The sequence below is a fragment of the Mus musculus genome, chromosome X, assembly GCF_000001635.26.
Source record: "Mus musculus strain C57BL/6J chromosome X, GRCm38.p6 C57BL/6J".
Taxonomy (NCBI): Eukaryota; Metazoa; Chordata; class Mammalia; order Rodentia; family Muridae; genus Mus; species Mus musculus.
In genome coordinates this window covers 46,119,050-46,129,433 of record NC_000086.7, presented here as the reverse complement: position 1 = coordinate 46,129,433, position 10,384 = coordinate 46,119,050, and the positions used below count along the sequence as shown (strand labels likewise).

At 37.7% G+C, this 10,384-nt stretch overlaps 1 pseudogene; it reads right to left on the bottom strand.

The window, feature by feature from the left end:
* Gm14653 (predicted gene 14653) lies at positions 793-2,651 on the bottom strand (annotated as a pseudogene).

Genomic DNA, 10,384 nt, shown 5'->3' with positions numbered 1-10,384 from the left:
TGGTCAGAGGACCTGGAAAAATTCAGCTCAATTTATCTGGAAACTTCCTTCCTGCCATCAAGTTTCATAGTACTATAAGTTGTTTTGCAACTTTCTGAGATAGAAATGTAATGTAGCTGTGAACTTGCCTGCTATATTAATGACCATCCTGGTGTGAACAGCAGTGTAGCAGTGGCACAAATGGTACTAATTTATCCACATTGTTGCTTATTAGCAGGCTAATCTTTAAATTTCATCCATTAAACATCAAATAAGTATTTTTATAAACTCCACAGTCTTAAGTAACCTGGTAAAGCAGTGTAAACTTGACTAATTCAAACACCATGAACATATTGATCTCTCTCCTCTTCCATTGCCTTTAGCAGGTACTGGTATCTGATCTTTAAACCACTGATCATAGGGTTTATTGTTGCCTTCTAGTCCTTTTTCATTTTTTAGTATATGTTAGTTAAACAAAGTAATAAATTTTATTATGATATTTCTAGATGCACATACAATATACATCAAGAATAGTCACCTCCATTATATTTATTAAGTTATTCCTGCAATTTTATACTTTTACATCCCCATGGAGTAATTACGATTCTTGCTCTGGTTCATTCTTGATCCTCTGGATTTAACAAATTAAAGAAAAGGCATCAAATGCATATATTTGGAAGACCAACAGGTTTTACTTATTATAGTCAACATGTGATGCATTCATTTCCTACATAATTCCATTCTTTTTATATGGTTAAATAAAATTCCAGTGTGTTTGTAGATTATATTTTCTTTTCATCCTTTTTTCCCCCACAGGAAAGAAAGGGATTTTAATGAAAAAAAAAAAATAACAGGGGGCCAAAGTGCAAATTGTCCACCCTCCTCCCCATAGGGGATCCATCCTGAGCCCTGTGTGTACTCCCTCAACCACCTCAGGTCCCCAGCAGAGACATAAGGCCTGAAGCTTTTACCTAAGGTAGCTCTTAAGCCAGGGCAGGCCTCTTCAAAGATGCCAGTTCTTCAAATGGCAGCAGCAGGAGTTGATAGCTCATTAGGCCCAGGTGCAGCTCCCTCGGAGCCAGAGAGCCAATCAGCACCCTGCTATCTTGGCAGAAATGCCAGCGTTCTCGCAGCATCAGTACCACCCTTTGGGCAGGGTCTTGGCTTGTGGGATTAAATCTAGCCTGCTCCTGTTGGAAGGACCATGGTGCGTGGGGCAGGAAGAGGTCTTGTGTCCTCATAAGTAGCACAGCACCAGAACTACCCACACAGGGTAGAAAGTCTGTGCAGTAACCTGGAGGTACAGTCCTATCCTGTTAGTATTTTTCTTTCCCTAACAACTGGCGCAGCCCCTCAGCAACTGTGTCCTTGTGACTGTATTTGCAGCATACCCGGTCAGTGATAAGAGGTTGTGGGAAGATGGGTACTCACTGCCTTTGGGGAAGGCAGGGGCCTTGGTATCCTGGGAGTTCAAGCTCCACAGCTGTATCAACTAGAGAGAGGTAGCATCACACAATCCTAGAAGGAGTGGTGCCATTGATGTGGTTGATGAAACTGGGGGAGAAGACAAACTGCAGGGCTCTGAAGGGCAAGCACTGCAGCTGGCACAGTGACATCAAAATGTTGACTGTGGCCAAGGGAACCCCTGGTTCCCGAGCCAGGATCCTATCAAGACAGGGCATAAACTGCTGCTCCAGGGGCATGTAGTTCAACCTACCAAAGGGCAGGACCAACTTCTGTACTACCTTGCATTGAGCTAGGCTTCCTGAACCACCAGGAAATGAGCAATGGTTTGCAGAAGTTGGGGCTCCTGCAACAGGTGCTGGGCCAGGTTCTGAGCCAGAATCACCATTACATGAGGAGTCAGTGCTTCTGTCTTTGCCTCTGCCAGGCTTCTGATCAGATGCTGAAGAGGGTACCACAGGAAACGGGAGCAGCTCAGGGCCACTTCGAAACTTTGATCATCATAGATGGCAGGCTGATTTGGGAAGGGTGATTTTGGAGGGAGATGGGACCTTTGCTCCTGCTCAAGGGCACACATGAGTGGTCCAATGGATAGAAAGCCAAGTAAGACTGCAAGGTGTAAACACACATGAATGTTGTGAACATTAAAGGATGGGAAATTTCAGATGATGAGCTGACTCAAGTCCTGCAGTGTGGCTTGCTCCACGTGAGAGGGTCTAGGCTGAGACACCAAGAGCTGTCCCAGATGAGCAAGTGCCACAGGTTAGTGATGAGCTTGGACCTTGGTGGGGTTCTGGCTCAGGCATCACAGTAGATTCCCAGGGTTCTGTGCCTTTTTCAGAGGCTGATGAAGTCCTTGCACAGGGCCTCCTCCAAAAGGCTGGTCCCCAGACTTGCTGGGTCCCAAACAACAGGGCTATACTGGTGGAATTAGCAGCAAACCAAAACAGCCACGCAAGGGAAGTCTGGGAAGAAAGCATGATTCAAAGCATGGAGCTTGGTGGTGTAGACCCTGAGGGGAAGGCCCAAAAAACTGGATGAGGTTTCCTCCAAGTGGAAACATGCTATCTAATCTTTACGTGAGTTTCTATCCAAAGGGCATGACTCCCCAGCCCCATGTCGGTCACTCTCTTGGATGGTCTCAGGGATGGGAGCCAGGCTCACCCTGTAACCTCATCATCACTAGCCACAGAGTCTGCCATCTTCCCCATGATTATATTTTCTTTATCCATTTACTTATTGAAGAATAACTTGGATGTTACTATTTGCCCCTGCCTGCAGGGCTAAACAGCAAGGGTTTCCAGAGAGGGAGTGAGAGTGGAAGGGACAGGAGACACAAAAAAAGGAGACAAGACAATAATCTGATTAAGTCTCATTTACTCTTGGGAAACAGAGGGCTTATAAAGCTGCAGACCACAAACAGTATTGCCCAGGTGCACAGGCTAAGCTGTTTTTATCGCTTGGTAACACATTGGTGTCAATAGAATGTCCCCATTGTAAAATGTCCAGAAAATCACCTTTCATATAATGTCCCAAGTAAATTACAAGAACAGAAGCAAGATCATAGAAAAAAATGAAAGTGTTAGTTATAAGATAATGGCCCAGGGACAAGATGGAGGATGAGATGCTAGGGGCTTTGGGTCCCCAACAACTATTGTTTGGATATTATGACATTCTATAATTATATATATATATATATATATATATATATATATATATATATATATATATACACATATATACATATATACATATATACATATATATATATATATATATATATTGCTTTATAAGATAGCTATATCATTGCTGTAAAATAATCATGATATGGTATATTAAAGATAGAATGATTACAGATTATAATAATTCTACAGTCAGGCAGTGGTAGTACACACTGTTAATACCAACACTAGGGAGGCAGAGGCAGGTAGATCTGTGAGTTCAAGTGAAGCCTAATCTACAGAGAAGGTTCCAGGACACCTATAGATTCACAGAGAAACCCTGTCTCAAAAACTAAAAAGAAAAATAATAATCCTATAAATAATATGTGGTGTCTTATATATGTTCTTCAACAGTGTATACACTGCTGTCAATATTGATGTTCTTATTTTGAAGAACTTGCAGCATGCCTAAAACTTCCTGGAGTTTTACTGAAACTTCAAATTAGAAGACTGGGAAAGCTGAAATAGAGAAAGCTTCTCTACAGATATTTCTCCTAATCCTATACTTATTCTATGATGAGGGAAGAAAAAAAAAGCTTTCACCTCTTAATATGTAAAAACGATACAGAGTAACATTAATCCTGTTGTAACCATGGTTAAAATAAAGTCATAAGACAATACGAGGCACACATATAATTTAAATAGATGGCATTTTCATTTTAACCTTTGACATGCATTTAGAGAAATTGGAAGAATTATTAAAAGTGTCTACAATTAGTACATCGCTCTATCTAAAATAGTTCTTTATATATTCCCGTTTTGATGCTGGTTGAGACTGGATTCAAGATTTATTGGGAATGTTTATCTCTAAAATGTTTACTAGAATAAAATTCACTAGAATGTTGAAATAATCTGCATTTATGACATTTTACTCCACTTCAGACATGAAAACATAAATATAATATTTGGACCAAAATAAAACTCATAGGTGATTTCAAAAGGCCCTCTTGATTTGGGTCACAAGTTGCTTTGTTTCTATACTCTTAACACCTAAGCCTTAGCACAGGATAAACAGCTCTACTGACAGGTGACCCTGAAATGACAAAAGAATATTCAGACAGACATTCTATTAAGCTCATTTTACTACATAAAGCCCCAAAGTGGACATAGAAATTTTTATGAATATTAAATGTGAAGGCAAACAAAGTAGGTTTCTTTTCTCAATTGTCATTGAAGCAGAACATTAAAACAATATCTACTTCTTATGAATCATCAATTAATCAGCTTTAATATGTTCTGTCAACTCTAAAATTTAAAATGAGTTCTATTCAAAGTGTTTTATGTGGTATAGGACCTTAAATATGACTTAGAGATACAATAACCTAAAGTACTTCAAGAGAATATTTTTAACATTTAGAGTGAGCATGGAAGATAAAATCATAATTGAATCCGATTGAAGGAAAATTAAATTGATCAGAGTGAAGGAACAATTCTATACACTAAAAAGAAGCCTTTATTTGGGACATAATGCAAAATGAAATAATTTCAGTTCAAATACATTGAAATAAGCAGTATTACTCCATCAAATTTCAACAATTTTGATAACAGTTTCTCTTGGTACTTATTGAAAAGAATTAAAAAGGATTGAACAATTTGGGTTAGATTTCTTCACTTTACTTTCAAAGTTTTAGAACAGTTAATGCCTTCTTCTTCTAAACCTGTTATCTTGGTTTTTCTAATTGAATTGATAAAATAAATAACTAACATGGGATTTGTGTGTTTGAGAACACAAAAAAAGGACTTGTTTAAGAAAGAATGTGTATATACTTTATATAAAGATGGTTTCTATGCTAGCTGGGTATGGTGACTGCCGCCTAGACTCTCAGCATGATGGGGTTTGAGGCAAAAAGATAAGAAATTCCAGGATAATCTGGAATAAATAGTTATTTCTTGCTACTCTGGGTTGCACAGTGAGTATAGCCTTAGAAAACAAATGGAAGATTGTCTTAATTGTTTTTACATTTAACAATGTAATTTTACACAGTGTGCTTGAGAAAGTGAAATGGAATTTAAATATAAGGTTAAATGAATAATATATAGACACAGTAAGCTTTTCATGCAATGAATTTAAGAAGATACAGTCTGAAGTTTGATTTTGGACATCTTCTTTAAACTTGGAAAAACACTTCTGGCAAAATCAGTCATAACTGTAGAAAATATTGTCAGATTGCTCTATTTAAGCAAATATGCCCACAAGTTTTCTGTGTTGCCCCTTGACTTTCAAGAAAGTCAAGAAAAGTTGACATTGTTCATGATGTTAGCTTTTCACTAAAAAAAAGACATGGTTCTCAGTATTGTTTGGGAGTACATGCTTTATATTTTCTCAGAAGTCACTCATGCAAAATGCCCTAATCTCTCATTTTTCTAGCTGTGTCAACTTTAAATTTTTATTATTTTCATCTATGGTCTATAGGCTATAGTCCATTTGTTCTTTTCCTTTTTACACCCAACTTCTTTTGCAATCTATTATTTCTGCTGTGAGTTTTCTCCTCCTCCTCCTCCTCCTCCTCCTCCTCCTCTTCCCCCTCCTCCTCCTTCTTTTGTCTTTTCGAGACAGGGTTTCTCTGTATAGCACTTGCTGTCCTGGAACTCACTCTGTAGACCAGGCTGGCCTCGAACTCAGAAATCCGCCTGCCTCTGCCTCCCAAGTGCTGGGATTAAAGGCGTGCACCACCACACTCGGCTTTGCTGTGAGTCTTTTATGACCCTATGGGAATGCATAGGATTAAACACAAGAACACACACATACCATTTTCCATCCACCTTGTGTTTATACAGAAGTTCCATAAATGTAAAATCTGGCAAAGTGCTCTCAGGAATAACAGATAGTTAGTCTACCTTTTGACTGTGTGATGGTAAAATTTGTTACATATTTAAAATCATTAAATTTTGAAAAATATCATCAAAATGACACTTTCTAGTTTCTGAGATTTGGAATGCATAAAATTATCACATTCAGCTATAAAATAACAGAGGCTTTTCCTCATGGATAAAACTATATAATGATAGATGTGCAGATTATCTTGTTTTGATAATTATAAGTAATACTAATAATAGAATTATTGATGACATTACTATTTATATTTATCCAAACAGAAAATTATTTGTGGTGATATTTGATTTTTAAGGTAATTGGAAATGCTTTTCAGTAGACATATAAGATAAAAATTTCCTTTCCTGTACAAGTTTCCTTTGGTGTTGGAGTCTATCACAGAAATTTGGAAACCCAAGTTGAGATTTTCTTCCATTTTATGATTTTATGTCTTAGTATTTAAGGAACATAATGTACATGTAAAAGATGTCTGATCACAGCCTATCGCTGATGGAAGCAAAGGCAGGAATTCCTGCAGGACAGGAACCTGGAGGAAAAAGTAAAGAGAAAACATGGGAGTGCTCATTGCTGGCTTGCTCCTCATGACTTACCCAGACTATTTTCTTATAAGGCATAGGACCACTTGGCAAGGATGCAAAACCCGCAGTGTCTGGGATCTCCCACATCAATTATTATTCAAAAACATGTCCTTACATACTTTCCTAAACTAACAATAACATTTCCCAATTAAAATTCCTCTTCTTAGATGAGTATAGCTTGTGTCAAGTCGGCAAAAAAAAAAATGAGCAGGGATTACTTTGATCCCCATTTTCAATTGTTTATCAATTATTTGGATAAGAGTAAATGTAACTTGATCTCTCTATTGGCCTACATCGTCACTACTGGTTTTACTGACTGGTATTTTCTGAAGTAATTATATGTCCAATAATCTACTCCAGAAAGCTAATGACATATTTCGTAAAAACAAATCATAGCAATAATTACGTAAAATTAAGAACTGGACAGACTGAAGCTTCAATACTTTCTACTATTTACAATTTTTCTTTTTTCAAATTATAATTTAATTATAAGATGTATCCTTTGTCCCTTTTCCCTTCAACCTCTTCCATAAACGTCTCTCCACCCTTTTTTAATTCACAGAACCCTTTTGACTCGTTGTGCATGCATATATGTATTTGTATATAGATATGTATTTCTAAACATAACTAGTTTAGTCCATGATATTAATTGCATGTTTTCATTACCAATCATTTGGCACTTAATAATCATTTGGTGTATTCTTCCTTGAGGAAGAATATTTTTTCAGCTCTTAAAATTTCAGTTACTTGTTGTTTATATGGGGTTCAGGGATTTTAAGCTTTTCCCTGTCCACTTTGACATGTCATTAGTGTCATCCTTATTCAAATCATGTTTAGTCAGTCACATTTATGAGAATATTAAGATATAGTTTCTGATGTTACTAGGAGACAAAAATTCAGAGCAAACTTCAGGAACTTCTGGCTCATAAAATCTTTCTATTTCCTCTTTTGCAAAGTTTCCTTAGCCTTTGGTGCAAGAGTGCTTTTTAGATATATCCATTTATACTAGGTTCCATGACTCTGTATTTTGAATAACATTTTTATAGTGATCCCCATCTGTTGCAAAAACTCATTTCTTTAAAAAGTGATGAATTCTAGCTTGTCTGTGGGTATAAGACAAACGTTTATATTGTTGCTAGGGATTATGTTTTAGAAATTAGTAGCTGTAGATTCTCCCCAGTAACCACAGTTTCACTAGCACTGAGTCTTTAGCTAGATTTCTGCTCCAAGACTTGTTTTTCCTTGTGTTGGGTGGGTCTTAAGGCCACCTAGAGAGATATTTATTAACACAAAGGTTTGTGTTCCACTAGTCATTTTTAGTGTATTGTGTCATTGATCTAGTTCATAGGTATCATAGCTAGGTAAGACTCTTTATTGCCTTCCTCCTTTGGAAGCTTACACGCACCTTCTGGTACAATGAAAGTTAATCCTCAGGAAGTAGGAAGGGAAGAAATGCAGGGAAAGCAAATTCTCTTTATGTTGATGGAATTATAAACTGGTGCAATCACTATGGAGATCTTTGTGAAGAAGCTTCAAAAAGCTAAACAAATATGACCTAGTTTATTACCCCTAGGCATATGCCCAAGACTTGACATCCTACTCCTTAGATGGTTACTCAAACATGTTCACTGCTGCTGTATTCACAATAGATAAGAAATGGAAAGAACATAAATGGCTTATAATCACCAAGTGGATAATGAAAATATTGTATATATGTATTACAGAACATCATTCAGTTGTAATGAAAAATGATATCATGAAATTTGCATAAATATAGATACCTAGAACAAATCATATCAAGTGAGGTAATTCAGTCTCAGAAAGAAAAAAACATTGCATGTTCCTTCTTACTGAAGTCTCATAGGTCCAAATCTTCAGATTTAGTATATAGCATTTGGTGGCTACATAGAACAAGGAAGTAAAACAAGAACATTACCAGAATAGGGGAGTTGAGGGTCAATAAAGAAGGGGCCAGCAGTGTATAAGTAATCTAATAAGGGAAATGGGAACAGATGGTGGTGGTGGTGGGGATCCTAGGGGAGGAGAGTTAGGTAAATACAGAATATGGAACAAGTTGGAAGAAGAGTAAATGGGCGTGTCAGATTATAAACCATCAGATACAGAAAATGAAAAGAAGGGCTTTTTAGGGAATGGAAAACATAGATACAGGAGAAGAAAGGAGGTGAGAAAATAAAAGTAAGGATTTCTGAAAAAGAAAACCCACAAGGAATTATGCTATTAACTATATAACCCTAAATTCACACAATTGTTAGTATAAACATACATCTATATTTTTAGTAAACTTTACTTATCTGGGCTGATGTTTCTCTCTCCAGGAGCCAAAGCTCACCTAATAAGGCCCCAAATACCAAACATGGAAGCCATTTTCTATGTTATGGCCAGGGATGCCTAACAGACTCACAAAAAATACAGCTTACCCCTAACTTCTTCATTGGGGTCCCTGCTCTTGGTCCTATGGTTGGCTGTGTGCATCCATATCTGTATTGGTCAGGAGTTGGCAAAGTCTCTCATGGGACAGCTATACCAGATTCCTGTCAGCAAGTACTTCTTGGCATCTGCAATAGAGTCTAGGTTGGGTGTCTGTAGATGGGACGGATCGCATAGTGGCATGGTCTCAGGGTGGTCTTTCCTTCAGTCTCTGCTCCACTCTTTGTCCTTGCATTTCCTTTGACAGGAGCAATTCTGAGTTAATATTTTTGAGATGGGTGGTTGGTCCTATCCATCAAATGGGGGCCGTGCCTATCCACTGGATATGGTCTCTACAGCTTCTCCCTTTTGTTGGACTGAAGGAACTGAAGAGGTTTGCAACCCCATAGGAAGAACTACATATCAACTAAGTAGATCCCTCAAAGTTCCCAGGGACTAAACCATCAAACAAAAATATACATGGAGGTGCCCATGACTCAAGCTGCACACATAGCAGAGGATTGCTTTATCTGGCATCAGTGGGAGGGAAGCCTCTTAGTCCTGTGGTGGCTCAGTGACACAGACTAAGGGAATGCTAGGGTGCTGAGGCTGGAGTGGGTGGGTGGGGGAGTACCCTCTTAGAAGGAAGGTAAAGGGGAGGGAAAATTGGGAAGGGGGATAACATTTGAAATTCAAATAAATAAAATAACCAATAAAAATGATAAAAAAAAACATACTATTTAAGGCTAAATAGATAAATGGTGCTAAAACAAAGCATGTAGCAATTTAGGAAGAAGGAAGAGCTCAGAAATCACTGCACCAGAGGGAATGATAATAATAAAGCTGAATGACTTTAGGTAGAAATTTTGAAAAATTGACTAAAATAGAGTAAAATTTAAATTTGTTCCCAGAATTACTGAAGCTTTGGTCAAGAGCTCATGATTAGATTTGGGGGGCAAAAGACTCCTCATGGATATGACTCAGAGATGCAGCCACCCTTCTAAGGCCATGGCCCTCTCAAATGAACTTTTCTAGGTCGTCAGCCATTTTGCTTTGTCCTATTGATTGTAATGTTCTTGCTGACCACTGATAATTTGATGTGTTACTTACTGTGAAATCTGGTACTCATTATAAATTGCTGATTGTTATTCCTTCATAGAAAGTTGTTTCATGGGAGCAGCAATGTGAAATTATGTAATCATTTTATCTCTTTCTGAGCTTTGGAGGTGCTTTATTACTATAGTGCTATATTCTGCTACTTTATCCAGTACTGTAACCTATTATAGAAATGTCATTGTTGTCTGTTATAGGGCTAGTCAGCAGGGTCTGGACTAAGGGGATGAAGAGTAGTACCTAGGGTAACATGTAGGCGATCTTTAACC